This window comes from Acinonyx jubatus, chromosome C2 (assembly GCF_027475565.1).
Source record: "Acinonyx jubatus isolate Ajub_Pintada_27869175 chromosome C2, VMU_Ajub_asm_v1.0, whole genome shotgun sequence".
Lineage (NCBI taxonomy): Eukaryota > Metazoa > Chordata > Mammalia > Carnivora > Felidae > Acinonyx > Acinonyx jubatus.
The window spans coordinates 87,488,129-87,509,793 of record NC_069384.1 but is presented as its reverse complement, the minus strand read 5'-3'; the positions used below and the strand labels follow the sequence as shown (position 1 = coordinate 87,509,793).

The window sequence follows — 21,665 nt, the reverse complement described above, 5'->3', positions numbered from 1 at the left end:
TAAAATATGTGAAGAGGTATTAAATTCAAGATAGATTAAGTTGAGGATGCACGGTGTAACCCATACAGAAACTATTAAAATCCTGATTAAATTAGAAGTGATAAATGGGGCTACATAATATTTAATGTGTCCAACAGAAGGCTGGAAAGAAAACTAAGTAATAAAGAAGTAGAAAACTCAAAAGGTAGAATACTAAGAAAATAAGTAGTAAGAAAAAAGACACAAAACCATATTCATATTTATATTAAATGTAATTGGAGTAAACTATAACTAAATGGCAAAGTTTGTCAGACTGGTTAAAAGAGCATGACTCAACTTTATGCAGTATAAAGACATAGATAGGTTAAGAGTGAAGTAACATAGCATGAAAAAACTATTAGAAACCTGGAGTGACTATATTGATATTAGACAAAATACATTTCAGGACAAAGAATATGACCAGAAATAAAGAGAGACACTTAAAAGATCAAATCACCAAGAAGGTATAATTAGACATAACAATCTTAAACCTTTATGCAACCAGTAACAGAACTTCAAAATATATGAGGCAAAAATGGACAGAATTAAATGGAAAATAGGGGTGCCTGGGTGGCTCAGTTGGTTAGGCGTCCGACTTCAGGTCATGATGTCACCGCTCATGAGTTTGAGCCCCGCACTGCCCTCTGTGCTGACAGCTCAGAGCCTGGAGCCTTCTTTAGATTCTGTGTCTCCCTCTCTCTCTGCCCCTCTCCCACTCACGCTCTGTCTCTTTCTCTCAAAAATAAATAAACGCTAAAAAAAATTAAAAGGAAAATAGATAAATCCACAATTTGACTTCAAAATTTTAATAGTCTTTTTTTTAGTAACTGTTAGAACAACTAAACAAAAATAATCAGTTATGATATAGAAGATTTAAATAATATTAATTGAATTAACACAACTGATATTTATAAGAAATTGCAACCAACTCCTGTAGAATACATATTATTTTCCAGAGAGCATAGAGCATTCACCAAGATAAAACATGTACTGAGTCATAAAGCAAGCCATAAATTTAAAAGCATCTTTTCTCACTACAGTGAAATTGAATTAGAAATCGATAGAAAAAACATTTCCAAACATTTAGAAAGGAAGAAACATCTAAATGCCTCATGAAAGAAATCAAAATTAATATTTGAAATATTTTAAATTAAATTAGGATATAAACACAATATATTAAAATTTGTGGGTACCACAAAAATAGTGCTTATTGGAAAATTTATAGCTTTAAATGTTTAGATTAGAAAATAGCAATGATTTATAATCAATGCTCTAAGCTTCTCCTTTGAGAAGCTAGAAAAAGAAGAGCAAATTAAATATAAAATAAGTAGAAGGAAGGAAATAATAAAGATAAGAGTAGAAATCAATGAAGTGGTAAGCAACAAACAATAGGGAAAATCAATGAAACAAAACACTGATTCCTGGAAAAGATCAATAAAATTGATACACCACTAGCTAGACTGTTTAAAAGAAAAAAGAAAACACAAATTGCAAATGTCCATAATTAAATAGGGGACATGTCTCCCATCCTATTGACATTAAGAGAATAACAAATATTACAAATAATTTTTTATAATACTACAATTTAGATGACATGGAAAAATTACTATAAGATGTAAACTACCAACACCGGTATGAAAATAATTAGAAAATATGAATAGATCAGGGTGTCTGGGTGACTCAGTCAGTTAAGCCTCTGACTCTTGATTTTGGCTTAGGTCATGATCTTAGGGTTGTGAGATCAAGCCCAGGACCAGCTCTGTGCTGAACATGGAGCCTGCTTAAGATCCTGTCTCTCCCTCTCTCTCTGCCATTTCCCCACTTGCTCTCACTCTCTCTAAATAAATCTTAAAGAAAAAAAATCTGAATAGATCTATATATACCAAAGAGAATGAATCTGTATTTAATAACACCCCATGGCATGGAATCCACAGTGTAAGTTTTGGTCTGAGTCCAAAGATCTGAGAATCAGGAGCCCTGATATCCAATAGCAGGAAAAGACGGATGTCCTAGCTCAAGAAGAGAGAACAAATTCACTCTTTTTTTCCTTTTTGTTCTATTAAGGCCCTCAATGAATTGGATAATGCTTACTCACATTATTGAGTGTGATCTTTACATGGGCTATCAACTAAAATGCAAATTTGTCCCAGAAACTACCTCACAGACACCCCCAGAGTGTTTTACCGGCTATCTGGGTACCCTGTAGCCCAGTCGTGTTGATACATAAAATTAACCATCACACCCTATGAAAATATAAAAGCTACAACATATAAAGCCTCTAAAAGAAATCATAGGAGAAAACACTCATGACCTTAGAGTAGATACACATTTCTTAGATGGTTACGGAAAGCATTACCTATAGAAGAAAAAGCTGGTAAATTACACTTCATCAAAACTGAAAACTCTTCTCAAAAGGCATGTTTTTGAAAATTAATAGATAAACTACAGATGAGAAAATATTTGCAATCCTATAGCTATCAAAAGACATATATGAAGAATTTCAACAGCTCAATTAATGGACAACAAAAACAAAGCCCAAAATGGGCAAAAAGCATGAACCAACACTCCAAAAAAGAAATATGTACAAATGGCCTGTAAGCATGTGAACAAGTGTTCAACATAATTTTTTTTCAAGGAAGACTAAAATGAAAATATTGACAAATCAAATTTTGCCAAGGATAGGGAGTAAACAGAATTCTTAAACATTGCCCATAGAAGTTCACCACTCCTTGGCAGTTGCTTATAAAGTAAACATATACCTACATTGTAACTCAAGGATTTTCCTCTTAGGATTTTATTCAAGAGAAGTAAAATATACACACAAAAAGATTTTCATAGGATACTTATGACTTCTTCATTCATAATAGCTCATAATAAGAAATGACCCATATACCACCAACAGAATAATAGACAAATAAATTGTCATATATGCATACAGTGGAATATTATTCAACAGTGAAAAAGAACTGCTGATACAGGCAGAAACATGGATAAATTTCAAAGCCACAATATTGAGCAAAGAAACTGACACAAAAGAGTACATAGTATATGATTCTATTTATATGATGTTCTAGAACAGATTAATCTAATACAGAGTAAGAGAAATTAGAACAGTCTTTGCCTCTGAAGAGAGTGAGGATAGGAATTGATTGAGATATGGCAGGAAGGAACTTTCTGGGGTGATAGGTCTCCAACTTGTTAGGAATGTGGCATTTCTGCAGGTCTATGCATTTGTCAAATTTATCAAACTTTATACTCCATGTAAATTATATCTCAATAAAAAGTCCATTTTAATTTAAATAAATAGATATCACATTGTATTTTAGTATGTTTAAAAGTAAATATTGCCTTGCTTTTCGGTACATAATTTAAAAATCATATAGGTTAGCACCTACATGTTTTGTAGAAATACCAGGCACATATAAACTGTGCCTCTATGTTTTAACACAGCCAGGCTCATAGAATTGTAGTTGCAAAATGAATACTCATTGATTGATAAAGAATTTTTAAAAAATCGTATTTTGCATTATGGATAATTCTATTATATATGTGGATTAGTGAGAGAGGAGAGGTCAATAGCAGTTTTAAATGGCCTGACAATTGAGTCCTTTACACATTTGGAGAAATAAAAGTAGAGAAGGTAAGTGTAGGGTCATTTAATTAGGTGGCAAGCATAGTATTTTTGGAATAGGTGCATGTCTTACTCATGGTGGGGTTTTTCTGTGTCTAATATTGCCTGGCACATTGAAGTTTAGTGTATATTTGGGGAATTGAAATAACCAGCTTTCTATTGCAAACACTGTTTAACAAGACCAAATTTTATACTGCAATTATTTTTGCCAAATTTCTGGTTTTGTGTTCCAGAGTACGTTATTTAAAAAATAAACTGACTCCCCAAAAGCAGACCCAGTTTTGAAGCAGGGAGATTTAAACTACACAGTGATAAGAAATAATCTTTTGGTAATTTTTTGGTTTCTCAACTCAAGGAGTGTGCTTCTACCTAATTCTTGTACATCATAAAGGAGTTAAGGGCAATTGGCCTGATGCTTTCCCCTTTCTTAGTTATTGAGTATGGTATGTGAAAAGGAAGAAGAAAAGACCTAATGCACAGATACATAAGTTCATGTTGAGTATGATTGGAAATGACATCGGTTAGCATAGTTTGAAGTTATTTCCAATTCTTTCTCTCCTTTATTGGGAAGTGAGCTATAAATAAGACAATATGCTCAGTGCTAGGGTCATAAAAAATGAGCAAAAGAAATTTCCGTGCTCTAAGAGATCACAGAGCAGTGGGGCGGAAGAGGGAAACAAGATGAATAACTGAACAGATGATTATTCATAGTCAAGTCTATTATTTTTTATAAGTTAATTTCTGTGTTAATAACTATTACCATATGTAAGGCATCTCTCTGCAACTTCACAGGTATTATATCCTTAGGGCAAATATTACTCTTAGAACAGTGGAAATGAAGACTTGGAGAGCACGTGTCAGACTTGGGGGGATGGAATCAAGACTCAGACAGATTCTGCATGACTTCCTAGCTTATGATCCTTCAACCAGAATCCATTACCCAAGATGGACTTCAGCCAAGCTTCTCAGCCTACAGCACTAATGTGTAACTTCATAAACCATGCCCAAGGTAAAAACAACAACAACAATAACAACAACAACCACCAAAAAAAAAAAAAAAAAAAAAAAACCCAAAACAGAAAACCTTCAAAGGAGCTTGTAGCTCATTTTCCCTTCCTTGGTAATTTTTTATTTTACACTTTCTTAAACTCCAATACATAAATAATCACCAGACACACAGAGGGAAAAAGTCAGGTTCATTTTGTGCTAGCCATATGTTTCCATTTAGAATTTCCGTGTGAGGAGATGATGGTGGTTTAGAACAGCACACATGTGGTGATTTTGCGCATAATGTCACATGCCGAGTTCGTGTTCCGCTGGCGAGCCTCAGCTGCTCATGAAGCAGTGCTTGCTGCTCAGTGGAGGCATGCAAAGGCTTTCTTTATCCCACCTCCAACTCCATGACAATTAGAGTAGGGGGTTGGCTTAGGCACTAAGAGTCTTGGGTCCTATTCAGTGTTACAAACATGCTGGCTCTCTACTCTGTTCAGAGGCTGGGCTGGGTGGTTCTGGGCCCTTGGCTGTCCTGTAGCTTGCTTTCTGGTGCAGGGAGACCCTCTGATGACTCTGGGCATAGCTATGGCTGAGAAGTCAGAGTGCAGTGCTATTAAGAAAGTGACCTACAACAACTCCGAGGAACAGAGTTTGCAAGGAGGTGGGGAGTTGACTTCCTGGTAGAAAAATGAAGAGGCTGAACTTACTGATTCTGCTATCCAGGTTTCATTTACCTAGGCAATATTGTTTATTCCTCAACACAACAATGTGATGGATATGTATTTTATATATATATAATATAATATTAATATGTATTATAATATTAATACATATTCTATAATATATAGAATATTCATAATATTATACAATGTTTATATATATGTGTGTGTGTGTATGTATATATATATATATATATATATATATATATATATATATATATATATAGGTTATGCATTTATTTTGTGAGAGAGAATGAGAACACAAGCAGGGGAGGGGCAGAAACAGGGAGAGAGAGAATCCCAAGCAGGCTCTCCACTGTCAGCACAGCGTCCTATGCAGGGCTTGAACCCGTGAACCATGAGATCATGACCTGAGCTGAAATCAAGAGTCAGGCACTTAACTGACTGAGCCACCCAGACGCCCCATATATATTTCTTATTTAAAAAATAATGCAAGGGTAATTAACAGTTAAAATCCTGTTGGAACATATACATCTCACCTCACACTGTCAGCTTCCATCCCCAAGAGAAACCAGAGTAAGTGGTTTATTCTATAGTGTTTTCTGTTAATTTTCCAATTAAATGTGTGTACACTTTTTTGTGAATGCATCGTTTATTTTTATACAAATGGGAACACACTAAATACCCTGTACTGGACCTGATAGTTTTTACTTAACATATCCCAAGATAATTTCCATGACAGTAGGTACATAGGGCTTTACCTCTTTTTGTTTTTATTTTTTATTTTAAAGAGAGAGCCTGTGAGCAGTGGAGAGAGGTAGAAGGAGAGAGAGAGAGAATCTCAAGCACGCTCCACACTCAGCATGGAGGCTTACATGGGGCTTGATCCAACGATCCTGGGATCATGACCTGAGCCGAAATCCAGAGTTGGTCACGCACGGAGTTACCCAGGCTCCCCCTTTTAAAATACAATATAGCTTTCAGTGTATACGTTGGAGTTTTGAGAGGATCCAATAAATAGCACTCCCCTTCCCCTGTTCCTGAGGTTCTGAACAATTTGAGAAGGAAACAAATAGAGGCCACAGATAAAATTTTACTGCAGATAGAACCTGGGATTTATGTGACTAGTCAAGCAGGCTCGTTCATACCGAGCTTATGTATGTGGAACCCATTTATGTAGCTGAGCTCAGTTCCCAAAATGAAAAGGATAAAGCCAAGCCATGATCTACCATGCAGATAAGTTATGCTTCCTTCCCCAGGGGTAGAATGACTCAAAGGCAGGAGGGAGGCCACAGGGATGCTTAAAAATTCCTTTTCCACAGAAACCAGAAGTGGAACCAGTGCTGTTCTCTGACAGTATGGACAAAGCATCCTTAATTTAGCTAGTCCCCTGCTGATGGATGTTTATGTTACTTCTGTCCCTGCTACTGGGCATGCATGTTTGTATTCTCTTTTAACACAAATGGAAAGAGGCTCCAGGAGGTTACATGTTCAAAGTGAGACCTAGTGAGAGGCAGAGCCAGAGATGTGACTCACATCTGACTTAAAGTCCAGGACTCTTCATTTTCCGCAGCCTGTAATTGTTCACCCGATTCCTAACATCTGTATGGAAGATTAGTAATAGTCTATGAGTCAATTTTAGGTAAATCCTCTTACTACTTCCTTACAATTCTCATGTGGGGAGATTGAGGCAGGAAATATTCTCTCCATTTTATAGCAAAGTAAATGAAGTTTCAGAAAGGTTATTACATCTTTACCTAGCATCACTAGTTAATGGCAAGGTTTAAGATTCAACCTCTGTTTTTCTCCTTCTCCTCTATCTCAGAGAGCCCCAGGCAGTGACCTATGGAGTGCAGACCAAGAGGAGGGGGCAGAGTTAACAGATATATTGATGGGCAAATACAGGATTTGCTCCAGGAATGCCAAAGTATCCTCTTTCAATGATATGCAGATTATGTCCTTCCTAGGCATGCCTGTGTGTGATCTGTGCATAGCAGTGGCTGGGAAATGTTTAAAATAGATTCTTATGTTCCACTTAGACCTACTAAGAGAATGGAATCAGGAACCTGCATTTTAACATGATACCTGGGGTATTCTGATGAAACATAGACTATGAATTATGGATCAGAGAAACCCTGCTTTGGGGAATTTTTTAAAATTTAAAACTTTTGGGGATGCAGTGAATGACTCATAATCAGAAGAACTGCTTCTTGAGCCTATGTGTTATTGTGGAAAGAACATGGGCTTTGGAACTAGCTAAGGCTAAATTGATTTTTCATTCCACCATTCCATTGGGTGGGTCTACTGGAGAAAGTTATGAGCCCACTGAATCTGAGCCAGTTTATGTACAGTACAATCTGTTATGAAGATTAAATGAGATGATATATGCAAGACCCTGCCCTTTAGATCTTCCATAAATGTTACTTGCTCTCCATTTCTTCTAACATTTTTTTCAACAACCCTTCTCCTCTCCTCCACCTGTGACTTCTCTGAAGCGCATCTTCTTGGTCTCATTTATCTTCCCATTGCTATAGCTTAAAATCCCTGCTACAGAAAACAGCACAGATGCCCAATAGTGCAAGGCTTGCATTAATCAGGCTGCTACACTGATGGGCCTTATTGCTTGTTCTAGAAGATCCATGGAATGAAATGAGCAAAGCACAATTACCATGTCCCTTCTCAGAGGACATGTGCGCTGACTCATTAACAAAATGTTAAATTGAAAAGTTTGTGTTGAAATGGGATTTTGCTTATATTCCCTAAATGTCTTGAAATGACCTGGGACTGTTATAGGCAAACTTTGGAAGTAGGCCTTTTCAGTTTTCTTCTGATGCCTCTGTTTTCTTTGTTTTCTGTCTACTCTGTAGCTATCGACCCCAACTGAGCAGCTCTCCAGGGGGAGACCTTTCCTCCTTCTTGCCTTGGCTTCAACATGGTACCTCCTGTGTCTCCTAACCTCAGAATGCTTCTCTAAGAATAGGATGAGATTAAAAATAGCCCCCAAAGGGTTTTCATACTAGTAACAGCTGGGTATGCTAATTACACTCGTCTTTTGAAATGAAGCTTTTCAAGTCCTAGAATAAAATGAAAAGGAAAAGTAGAAATTTTTCATATCTTAGTAGTCTTAGGATGATATCAGGGGAGAGACTGAGGTTCAACTACTACCTGAGGGATTACATAACCTGGTGATGGAGGAGATGTCTTACAACTGTAGTCACCACTTTAACAGGCAGAAAAGCAAGCAACATGAATATAAACAGACAAACATTCTTTGGGAAACAAAGAAACAGTGGAAAGAAATACTTAAAATCACAAGTACTAGATATATGGTCCTAGAACTTACTGATGTGAAATTATACTTTCAATTTTGCCAACCTCAATGTCTAATTGACCCAAACTTTTATCTTACCCAAAAAATTCATTCACCATGATCATTTTAAAAGAACAACAGAGAAAGTACATTTATAAAAATTACTTTTTTCTAATAACAAAAGTAATATATATTTGTAATTGAATATTTAGAAAATATTTTATTTTTTTTTAATTGAAAATTTTTTAAATGTTTATTTCTAAGATAAAGAGAGGCAGAGCACCACTGGGGGAGGGGCAGAGAAAGAGACACAGAATCCAAAGCAGGCTCCAGTCTCTGAGCCTGGAGCACAGACCTGGACGTGGGGCTCAAAACCACAGTGAGATCATGACCTGAGCTGTAGTCAGAGGCTTAACTGACTGAGCCACCCAGGTGGCCCTGGAAACCGTTTTTAAAAGAGAAAGTAAAAAGCAGAGTCCCCAGAGATAATCACTGTACACTTTGATGCATATATATTCACTCTTTTTTCCAATCATCAAGTCAAAGTTTGGGGAGTGAAAAGGGGAATTTTAATGTATATATTTTTATTTTGCTTAAAAATATGGAATATACAGGTGCTTTTCAAGATTTTATGCACATAGGAATCACCTGAGGACTTTGTTTAAATGTAGATTCTGCTTCAGCAAGTCTGGGCTGGGGTCTGAGAATCTGCATGTCCTCATGCAGTGTACGTGGCACAATGTGAAAAGTAGCAGGTGTGTACAGCATTCTGTGCATTACTGATTTCCTACCAACATATTTTTAGTCACTACAAATATTCCACTTACAATGTGTGTAACTCAACAATTCATACCAGTGGCTGTTCCGTTTATTCGTTTATTTTTATCATATTATAGAAGGTACTATGATGAGTTAAAAAAATTTTTTTTACATTTATTTATTTTTGAGAAACAAGGAGACAAAGCGTGAGTGGGGGAGGGGTAGAGAGTGAAGGAGACACAGAATCCGAAGCAGGCTCCAGGCTCTGAGCAAGCGGTCAGCACAGAGCCTGATGCGGGCCCGAACCCACCAACAGAGCCTGATGCGGGGCCCGAACCCATCAACTGTGAGATCATGACCTGAGCCCAAGTCCGACGCTCAACCGACTGAGCCACCCAGGCGCCCCTATGATGAACTTTTACACGGAGAAAATTTAACACACACTCACTAAGATTTCTTTGAAATAATTTCCTTGAAACAAGAATCATCAAAATTACTCCAAATTTTAAGGCATTTAATACATATTGCCACTACCTGATGGGGGAAACGCAGTTTTGAAAAGTAATGTTAACTAACTAGATGTATTATGCTGACCTGATTTTGTTTGTTTGTTTGTTTGTCTCTGTATCTTTTCCCTAGGGAGAAGGCGTTCCTGTCTCCATGGTAACCTCACTGCCTTCTCTTGTATCTTTCTCAGTATTCTGCTACTGGTGTTTGCTGCCAAGGGTGTCTGCTCCTCACTGGCCAGTGTGTTAGCCTCAATGCTGAGCACTCAAGAAATGATACCGCGAGTGGTGAAATGAAAGGATAAGTCTTTCAATATATAAATACTTGCTACAGCATTAGAGTAGGGGCAGTATCAACTTCTTTTCTAATACATGAGATACTGTGTCCGCTAATTAAAACCTGAACATGAAAAATTGTTTGCTGCTTCTTAGAGAAAATCACTCACAACAGGCTTTGGTGTTAAAATATTTCGTTTTATAAAGCAGGCCATGTTTGTGCCTAGCTGGTTATGGTTTCAAAACGATGTGCACCAAAACCTGCGGGCTGGGGGCGCCTGGGTGGCTCAGTCGGTTGAGCGTCAGACGCTTGATCTCAGCTCACGTCATGATCCCAGGGCCATGAGACTGAGCCCTGTGTTGGGCTCCACACTAAGAGTAGAGCCTGCTTAAGATTCTCTCTCTCTCTCCCCTTCTGTCCCTCTCCCCCAATGGAGCTCTCTCTCTTTAAAATTAAAAAAAAGAAAAACCCAAAAAGCAAAAAGCAAAATTCATTCTAAAAAAACCCCCAAAGCCTACCGGCTGTCATTATCATACTGGGCCCTTTATTAACAGCATAATGTAGTAACACTTATATAATAGTTTGTTATGATACTGCTAATGATATAATAATGCTAATATGTTTTACAAATCCCATGTGGATTGTGTTCTTATAATTATTCATAATGGGTTTTTGCACTGTTTTTTATATTTGAAAATATTATATTAAATATTATTATCTTGATCATCAAGGATTTTTGACTCCCTTAAATTTCTCACCTGAAGTGGGAGCCTCACTTGCCTCATCATGGTTCTGGACCTAGAAGTTAACTGTAAATTCTTAAGATTTTTGAGCAGGCAAGTGAAATTTATAACTTGAATTTTGCACATTTTCAAGTGATATCACTTAACCAGGTAATATTTGCTTGACTTATCATTTGTGTATTCAATTACTTTTCTCCTTGGTGTTCATATCTAATCAGGTACCTATTTAAATTGCTGTACCTGTGGGTCTCTCAGGAATTGGTGCTTGCTTTCTGCAGGCAACAAACCAGAATATTTTTGAGACAGAACTATTCACACGAATACCTACTTTCTCAATTCAAAGTTATTCCTTTTGTTCAATTGCTGGCTCGAAATAGTTTTTTGACTCCTGTTGTGTGACAGGAACTGTGATAGGCAAGTGCTATGTAGGAAAAAATGAGTAAAACATGATATGTGCTTTCAAGTTGGTCCCCTTTCATAGTGGAGGCAGTCAATACACTAAGATATAATTAAATCCAGGTTTTAAATGGGAGCAGAGAGGAAAGACAGGGACACTTGGAACGCAGGGACGATGTGTTGGTCATGCGTAAATTGTCTCTTCCAGGAGTGGGTTTTATGCATCTGTTATATTCACAACACCCTCCCTCTCTCCCTCACTACCTCTTCTACACCCTCCTATCTTTCCCTCAGTCTGTAGCCATTATCCTGGGAGGACTTAGATGCTTTGGCCAATGCTCATTTAATCTAAGTTAAGATTTACAAAACAAAACCTGGAGTGTATTTGTATGAGCAGGAAGTAATTCTATATTGAAGCCCATATGGTGTCACGTGTAGATTGAGAATCACCATGTCTGCTGAATTATGTTATCACTGACTTCGAAGTTATCATTGTGAAGCAGCAGCTATTGCCAGGAATAGTAAATCATATCTCATGCTTTATAAGAAATGGTATTATGGATTTTCCAAAGAACGTGTTTTTAATAGAAGGCACAAGTCGTCGCCCATACCATATACAGGCAAAGTATGGATTTATTTGTATTACTTACTTTTGGCCATTTTAATTTGATTTCAAAATATTTATTGAACGCTCACGACATGAAAACGAATAAGCCCAATCCCTATCTTAAATAGCTTGAAATTTATTGGGGAAAAAGCCGTGTCCATAAGTATCTGAAGTCTGAAGCCAAGTGTCCCGTGTGTTAGGACGGATACGAGTCATTTGGAGGCAGTGAGGGGAAGGAACAATTAAGTTCAGACTGGTAATGGGGAAGAAAAGAGGACTTACCAGAGGAAGGGGCATTTGACCTAGTTTTTGACAACTGTGCAGGTTTGGTTTTGTTTTGTTTCGGGAAGTAAATAAGCAAAGACATTTGATACCAGGAAAGTCATAAAAATAAATGCCAGTTTGGGGAATTGGGAAGTAATTAGGTGTTGTTGTTGATCAGTGCTTCTTAATCCTGGCCGCACATTGGAATCACATGGGGAGCTTTAAAAATACTGGTGCCTGAGTTTCACCCCCAAAGATCCTTCAGTATGGCTTATACATTGGGAGTTTTACAAGGTCCCCAAATTATTCTAATGTGCGGCCAAGGTTGAGAACCTCTGCTGTAGAGAGTACTATACTTCATATGGTACTATGAAGCAGGAAAAAAAAAAAAGGAAATGAAACCTATTTTTCTTGGGCTGAATTATCCTTGTATAATTATCCCTGAATTATCCCTGAAAAAAAATGAGATCCTCATTTGCGATTACAGGAGACCTGCGATTACAGAAACATGACCAGTGTCCAGGACTCACTGTGAGAAAGGACAGGATTGGAGGTGAAGGGGAGGGAGTTAGAGTCAAGAAGCAAGGGAATATTTAAGAAAAGAGAAGTCGGTACTTCATTTTTCCTAATGGCTGTATTCAACCTGGATTCTGAAAGTATGGAAACTTGACCTAAAACTACTCCTTTTCCCCCTTTCTTCCCACCAACTATCAAATGTGTACGTGAGATAGGGTACACACATGGGAAAGCGAGTCCACTGAAGGGGGGCAGGGTTCTTTCAGGGTAGATGGAGGGAGAGGACAGGCACTGACATCATCCCTCACCCCTTCGATTGCCCAAGCTCAAGGCTTCCTGTCATCTTCCTCCCCAGGCACGTCCTATCAAGTCTGCCTGACAATAGCTCCCACATTCTGTCAGATGATGGCCTTCTTCAGGAAACCTCTCCATCCAAATGAAACCTCTCCATCCAAAAGTTGGGTGAATAAAAGTGCCTGTGAAAGAATCTTCTTCTCTTAACAGGTAAATACTTGCAAGCCAGTGTTTCCTACCTTTTTGATGATTCTAGCACAACATGCTTCCAATCCATGCTTTCATACCCTGTTCTCCCTATTTCCCTCCATCTTTACCAAGTATCATGCTCGACGATGATCTATGTAAGGGTCTGGATGGCCATCCTTGTTTTATTCTCACCAGCATCTAGCACAGTGATGGATATAGATTTGTTAAATGTTGATTGAGTAATTATCCTACATGCTTTCTAGCACATAGTTCCTATTTTCTTTGCCTGTCCGTATGCCTTTTTAACATGTGACCCCTGGATAACTCTTTGACATCAAAACCCTGGGATTTTGTCTCAATAGATCTGTAGAATCTAATTAAAGGTCAATCCTTTTGAATTCTTAGTTTTCATTAATGTTCTATCTCTCCACATTCCATAATATCCTCCCACCTCATTCTGTCTCCTAAAAAAGAAAGACTTACTGTGTGTGTGTGTGTGTACATTTATATATAGTGTGTATATATATATGTATGTGTAAATGTGTGTACATATATATGTAGTAAATATATGAGCACTAATGAGTAAGCAGGCCCTTGCAGGAAATGTATCAACATCAACGAATTGATCCACCTCTGAAATATTCCACGATGAACCATCACTCATGGGAACCATCTTATTTGTACACATAGAGAAGTACTTTGCCAACCACAAGAAAATTATGCACTCACCATGATAAAGAATGAGTATGCATTTAGCTTCTTTTTTCTAATCTCACTATTTCTCTTCAGGCCCTACGCAATGTCTCCTTTCTTAATGAGATAATGTTCTAATTTCCCTGCTTCCTAATTTATCATGTCTTCCCTCCCCATCTCTTTAAAATATATAAGTGCCAGATAAATTTTTCTTAAATATGGTTGTGGTAATCATTTTCCTACTCAAAACTTCGCATTGGCTCTCTCTTTCTAACTCAAATATGTCCATCTGCCTTGGGTGTTCACAGGGACCTCACACCCTGGCCCAACTTTTCCTACCCAACTCTTCTCCTGCTCATTTCTGTTACATCATGCTCAGCCAAATGTGCCTATGTGGTTGCACTCTCCCTCTAGCACACCCTTTGCTCTCACCTTGGCTTTGTCTTTGCTACTTCCTCCTTATGAACCGTCTGTATTCCCACTAAGAACACTTACCCATCCTCCAGGTTCGAAATCTCTTTTGTGAAACATTCCTCAATTCCTACAAATGAACATAATTTCTGCATTTTTTCCAATCTCTTCATTCAACTGTCTTTGTATTTCCCCAGATCCCTCAGTCTGGTTTGCTTTATAAATATCTATAATCATCCAACACTGTCTTCCTGGCTGATTCCTCTAGCACCATGAACTGAACTCAGTAGATGTATCACAGGAATTTGAGAAACATTTTGTGAAAATGCAGTGAAGGATTAGGGATGAGAATAATGGTGTACATTTTCTTGCGTCCACAGTATCAAAAAGGAGGCCTGATGGGGAGGCATAACAATTAGCTACCTAATATTTAGAGAGCTTTGATCCCTATAATTTTTATCTCTAAACTTTTTATATCTTTCCCTTGTACTAGTATCGCCTTCCCACACCCATATACATATTCACATAACCACATGGGTATAGGTGGGACTTCTGTTCAACATGAAAGATAAGCAGGACTAAATTCACTTTGATCATTCTGAGGTGGGCAAAAAAATCTAACATCATTTAGATGCAAATAGTCTTTAGTAAGGGAGAAAAAATCATTAACATTTCTGCGTAGCAAACAAGTTATAATCTACTTAATATGCTACACAATTTTATGCAGAGGAAATAAAAAATATATATGATTATATATTTAAGAACAAAAAAAATGTGTTCCAGCTATACCTGGTGGAATATGAAACAAAAAGTAATCTGGGAATACTGAGAGAGAGAGAGAGAGAGCGCACTCCTGAACAGCTTCTGTTCTGTACACAGCAACACTATGAACATTTGAACATTTAGTGACATCTGGAGAAAAAAAGAGTAAGCCGGAAAAACAATCTGTCTTTTGTGACACATTTTTGAGTTGGATCCAAGGAGCAACTTTTAGGCACAAAATAGCAAATAAGTGTTTTATGTTGGAGAGATTATTTTGTTCTTCCGTTTCCAGGCTGCTCCTCTGTAACTACACCCCCTGTAACTGCCTGTGTTTGATTCAGAAACACTCCATGGGTTGAGTGGCATGGCTCATCTGGAAGCTTCCCCTTGACAACCAACATTGCCATGGCCAGTTTTGCTACTTTTAATGATAGTCCTAGTAAACATTAGGTATTTTTGATGTGTAAATGTTAACTACTGTCTTCTGTATTAATAATGAAAGAGCCAAGGGGGCTCCTTTATGTTATCCCAAGTAAGTCAAAGACTCTCCTTTCCAGCTTTTGGTTTTCAATTTCATTGTGATAAAAACAGAGTACTGAATCACCATAAAAACTAAAAGTTCCTCATGCATACACCACCTTTTAGGCTGCCAAATGAGACCAGGAGAGAATGAAGCATTCTCCCTATACCACGACTGAATTTATAAAGTGATTTCACTTTTTAAATCACCAGTACATTAGCTGAAGACTTTTATACTATATTCCCTCCTCCTCACTGGCGTTCCTCTGACTGCCTTGATTCAAGCACTTGAACGGTTGACAGTGACTACCACAGCCTCTGATGTATCCCTGCCTTCCCCCCTCGCCCTCCTCGATCCACCCTCCACCCTGCTGCCGTGGATGCCTCTGAAAGTAAATTGAATCATATAATCTGTTGAAATCATTCTCAACTTTCTCCTTAGCTGGCCATATGAAGCCGGTGAAGATCTGACACTACCTTAGCTCTTACCATTTTCCCTTTCGCTGCCCTGGCATCGGTGCATTGTTGTGCTCTGCCCTTAATCTGTGGTGCTCCCTTCAGAGTTTATGTCCTCTCCCAAATGTTCCCTTCTCCCCTTGCTCCGGGCTTTTCCCACTCAACCATCCAGTCTATCCATCACCTCTTCAGAGATGGCTCCTTGCCTCCCCCACAACATGTATCCATATCCTCTGTGGTTCCTCCCTCAGCTCTCACCCCACCACACTGTCATGGCACACTTCATGTCTCCCCAGCTAGACAGTGATCACTGAGAGGGCTATTTGCCGTACCTTTTTTATCTTTCTATCAACATTCCCTCATACAGGACCATTTACTACGGAGGTGTTGATTATGTGTTTGTTGAAATAAGATCCATTCTAATTGCCTAAAAGTAACTCACATATTTTACACAACACCCCCCTCCCTGCCATTTCTCTTTTGAACTACCCCTTTTCTGCCAAATTAAAATAAATCAGTGTGTGTGTGTGTGTGTGTGTGTGTGCGCGCGCGCGCGTGCATGCGCGTGTGTGTGTGTGTGTGTGTGTGTAAACAAAACCATCCAGGGAGAATATATTCAACATGTTTATACAGGGTACAAGATCACAAACAACTCACTGTTTAGGTGATTTTTCTCATTTTCTCTTATATGACAGATATTGCTGAGCTCCTTAGAAGAACCATTCTGATCAGTTAATTTCAGTTGTTACTTTCAATTAAATTGATCAGCACAGACCATTCTTCATGGAGGGGTGATCAGGAAAATTGGTGCTTGTGGGTCTCTGACGCAAAACAGACTAACCTCTTCAGTATGTGATCTGGAGGTACCTTAAAAATGTTTTGGAAACGTTCTGTAGCTGAGTTTGCAGTCACAGTCCACAGACTGGTGAGGAAATCACATACTTGGAGACTGTGCTCCAAGAAGTATTATTGATGGTGATGAAAATGTACTCAGAGAGAGCAATAAATCAGGGGCTATTTGACCCATTTCATGAGCTGCACTCCATGTTAGGTTTCTACAGTAAATTCCTCAATGCGTTCACCATCTTTCCCTTTCTCCAGGATACATGTGCACATGATACACACACACACACACACACACACACACACACACACACACACACTTCAGCAAGATTTTGGTCAGAAATAATCCATCCAGGTGATATGGATACAGTCATAACAGAGATTTTATTTTTTTAACAAAAGTCCTACAATTTGCAGTCAGAACTGATGCAAATTGGGGAAAGAATTGTTGCTCTTTGATTGGGCAAGTCTACCACCAAATTAATAAGAAAAGCACTGTTGGTATTTTGAACACGGGGTATTATTATAATTAGAACAGTTGCCTCATTTGTAAAGGAAATAAAACTGTAATTCTTAGCAGTGAGTTATGGTTGACGGGTGAAGGAAGATAAGTTTTCACATTCCATTATGAAAAAGATAACTAAGGACTCACATTTGTTATTATATATGTCCTCTCTCTTGGTAAGCCCTTCCCTTTAGGCACTAGGCTCCTTGAAGGCAGACATGAAAGTGTCTATAGCTACTGTACTGACACTGGTCAAAATTCTGTGCCCCATGCAAGTGGCTTTGTCTAGACTGGTACATTTGTTATCTTAAAAAAAAAGTGTGAACCTGGCTCAAATATTGTTTTATTTGAAGCACAATCTCCTTTGGAGTGGATCTATTTCAGAAAGGTTTTACTGAAGTATTGAAAAGGATCCTTTAAGGCTGTCTGATCTTCCCTTGACATGGCAGAATTATGGGGAGCCTTTGATGAACTGAACACCTGGCTAAGTCAGGCAACTGGGGGAATAGAAAAGAATGAAGGGTCGGGTGAGGCACAGAGACTGGAGTATGTGAAGCAGCCAGAAGCTAAAGGTGCAGGTACCTCCTGTGTTCCAAGCACCAAGAGAGAGGAGCTGTCTCATGCTTTATTTCATTTCATTTAATCCTCCACCAGAAGCTTGCAATGGAAATTATTCTGTCCCTTTTATATTTGAAGAAACATTCCCCTGGAGATTGAGAGATTTGTTTGTGTAGGCCATGCATGACAGAAGCAGGATTCAAATCCACCTACTTTGAAGTCAGTGCTTTTCCTAACATCCCACAACATGTGGCATTACCCACAGTGACTTGAGAGTCACTGTGCTTGGGTTTCTCTCACTTAGTGTGTGGCAATGGACAAGTCACTTCACTTCTCAGGGTTTGGTTTCTCAGCCCTCAGCACAAGTAACAATGCTTATCTGTGTTCATCGTAGGGGTGTTGTAATGACCCCACAAAATAGCACATGTTAGAAATCATTTTGTAAATTACAAAGCACCAAATGTTATAAAGGGTTACAGCCCTTGACCCACACCTCTTTATTAAGAAAGAGTAAGGCAATTTGGGAGACACTGGTTTTGTGGTCTATGAACTTGCATTCACAATTACGTAAAGATCTCTGCTGCTAGGGTCGATTAATTATAGCTGCCATTTTGTAGTGCACGGCTTATCTTGCATACAATTAATTATTCCATAAATCAAATAAGCAAGATGTTGGCAAATGACATCTGCAGTCTTTGATCTGACAGAAAAATATATTATGCACCATAAATATCACAAGCCAACTTCTATTTTTCAGACATTTTGATGCTGGTACGCAGGAGCAGGTTGTTACTGTGAATGCTGCTGGTGATGGTTGAATGTGCCTAGATCTCTCAACAGCTCAGGGGACAGCTCTTTAAGTTCTGACCTCAGGTTAGCAGGCTCATTTAACAACTCAAGATGAAAGTGGGATAATTGAGACTTCATTGAAATAATTGCATCAGGACAGCTAACACCCTTTTTCTGAGAACTCTGGTCTCTGAATACTACTTTACTTATCTTATGTGACCTTGATTCCTTCTTCATTTTTCTTTTATTTAAAACTTTTTAAAACAATTTCATTGAGGAGTAGTTGACATATAACATTAGTTTAAGACACACAACACAATGATTTGATATTTGTATATATTGCAAAATGATTACCACAGTAAGTTACTGACCATCACTACACATAGTTACAAATGTTTTCTTATGATGAGAAGTTTTCAGATTTACTCTTTTAGCAACTTTCAAATATGTGACACAGTATAATTAACTATAGTCACCATGCTTTACATTACATCCCTAGGACTTATAACTGGAAGTTGGTACCTTTTGATCCCCTTTCTCCTTCTGTTAAGAGTACCTGGAATAGTCCCTGGCACATAGTGGGTACTCAACAAATATCTATCTCAGGCTCCAATCTTAGGCCATTTACCTTCTGTTTCCTTAGTACTACTGACTGGTTGCCTCTCCCCTTGCAATTTCACTTGACCCTCAGGGTCTTACACCACGTACAGGCCCTGCTGTATCCATCTGGATTCAACCTTAGCCTAGGATCCTGGTTATCTCATAGGCTTCCAGTAGGCTCACACTCTAAGAAGTTACAGTTCTGTACATATTCCTGTATCGTCACTGCTCTCTACCCTCACCTGGGAGCACTCTAGCCAGGAAGAAGAATGACCCTTTATGTAGCAGTTGGACTTGGTTGAGGTTGACAGAATACAATCTGGATGGTTTGGTTTAGTGTATTTTAATGACACTCACAAAATACCTTTTTCCATTTCCCAATAAGGTCAGAACTTCTTAATAGGTAAATTTATAATTTTATCTGTTGTTGACCTAGAGATGCATAAATAGTTTTCATTTCTTTAATTTGGTAAATTATCCATGGATTGGTGAGTTATAAATGATCTCTTCCAGTCTTTTACCATTCTATTATCCTTTGGTTGTTTTCTTTTATGGTTTATTTATTTTGAGAGAAGAGTGGGGAGGGGCAGAGAGAGAGAGAGAGAGGGGGAGAGATAGAGAGAATGAGAATCCAAAGCAGGTTCCAGGCTGTCAGCACAGAGCCCAACCTGGGGCTTCATCTCACGAACTGCAAGATCATGACCTAAGCCGAAATCAACAGTCAGACGCTCAATTCATTGGGCCACTCAGGTGTTTCAGTTTTTTTCTCTTTACACATTAGCTTGTCACTTAAAATGGAAATTTAATTTATTTGAATCTTTCAATATTTCTCCAGAAACAGTAAACTTCTCTGTACAGCCAAGCATACCACCATGAAAAGGTCATACCATTACAATCTATCATGACATGTATACTGTATTTCATTGATTTCATTGATTCTAACCTGCACATCTTTTTACCAGATAATATCTCTAAAATTGGCCGCATTTTACAACTGCAAGCCTCTTGTACCATTTCATGATCTAATGGACAGTATTTTTTTAGTTTTTTTTTAACGTTTATTTATTTTTGAGAGAGAGAGAGAGGTGGGGGAGGGGCAAGAGAGAAGGAGACAGAATCTGAAGCAGGCGCCAGCCTCTGAGCTGTCAGCACAGAGCCCGACGCGGGGTCTGAACCCACAAACTGTGAGATCGTGGCCTGAGCTGAAGTTGGGCACAACCAACTGAGCCACCCAGGCGCCCCTATTTTTTCTTTTTTATAACTATATGAAATAATGGTATATCATGCAACCAGTGGTGCCTTAGAATTGATGGAAAGTAACTTAAAGCTAATCATAGCTACAACTTTTAATTCACATTTGTTAGACATTGTATAGTATCTGATTCAATCTCATTCCATCCACCTTTTGCTGTGCTTCTCTGCACTGCATAAGCTGAAATGTTTAAAAGTTTCCCAGGCTTCAATACAGCCAGAGTTTGGCCTGAGAATGGGGTTTGCTAAATAAATGAGCACACAAAACTTGGAAGATGAAAATAAGACAAAGGGTGTCTTCTTGATCCCTTTGAACGTGTATTTCTGGCAAACAGGGTCTTGAGGACAACATACTACCCTGCAAGAACATTCCAGTGGACTTCTCAGATGCATCCTGGTTTCCAGAGGCAGCTGTGAAGCAGCAGCAGAAGCTTCAGTGGGTTTCTGATTATAGTTTGTTGGTCTCTAAATCACTCTTCTGCAGTGTGCTCTCTGACTCAATAGCTATAGTGGTGGGATCAGAGATCCCCTGGTAGGTAAGTGTTGTGTTGTTCTGAAGGTAATTTCTGGAGGCCCAGCCTGTAATTTATTCTTCTATCCCCTCCAGTAATTTTATAAATACCCAATTCCCTGTATTGGATAACTTCCTGTTTAAAATACCTGGAGTAGTTTTTGTTTCCTTTATGAGGGTGACTAACAGTTATACCAGATTATTAAATACACTCTAAAACAAAGAAAGTTGTCAAAGACATTTTCTTTCAATCAATTATAGCTATTTTTTAGACCTGAGAAACAGGCGTCAGGGTTTGTCATCATGGTTGAAGTAAACAATGCAATGCAAATGATTTCCTTTAGAGAAATGACAGCACTTAGTATTTTTATAACCTCATTAAATGACTGTAGAAGAAGAACTATTGTTGCAATAACATCCTCAATTTCTTTATCGAAGGCAGAGGAGCGTAAGCAAACAAGTAGGTGGACACATAAATAAATCATTGTTAAATTATGAGCAAAGAACTACAAAAAATACTTTCACATTTATCTCTTCATTTGTCACTTGAAGAAATAGAGTTTAAAGGAAAAAACTCTGCTATG

General features: G+C 38.3%; 1 long non-coding RNA gene across 4 annotated transcripts in view; it reads left to right on the top strand.

Moving 5' to 3' along the window:
• Positions 1 to 21,665, top strand: part of LOC128315234 (uncharacterized) — a 597,865-nt gene that overhangs the window by 522,957 nt on the left and 53,243 nt on the right. For all 4 annotated transcript variants that reach the window (XR_008297800.1, XR_008297802.1, XR_008297801.1 and 1 more), the window contains 2 exons: positions 4,442 to 4,658; positions 13,056 to 13,204. This is a non-coding gene — a long non-coding RNA (uncharacterized LOC128315234). The remainder of the gene's footprint in view (positions 1 to 4,441; positions 4,659 to 13,055; positions 13,205 to 21,665) is intronic.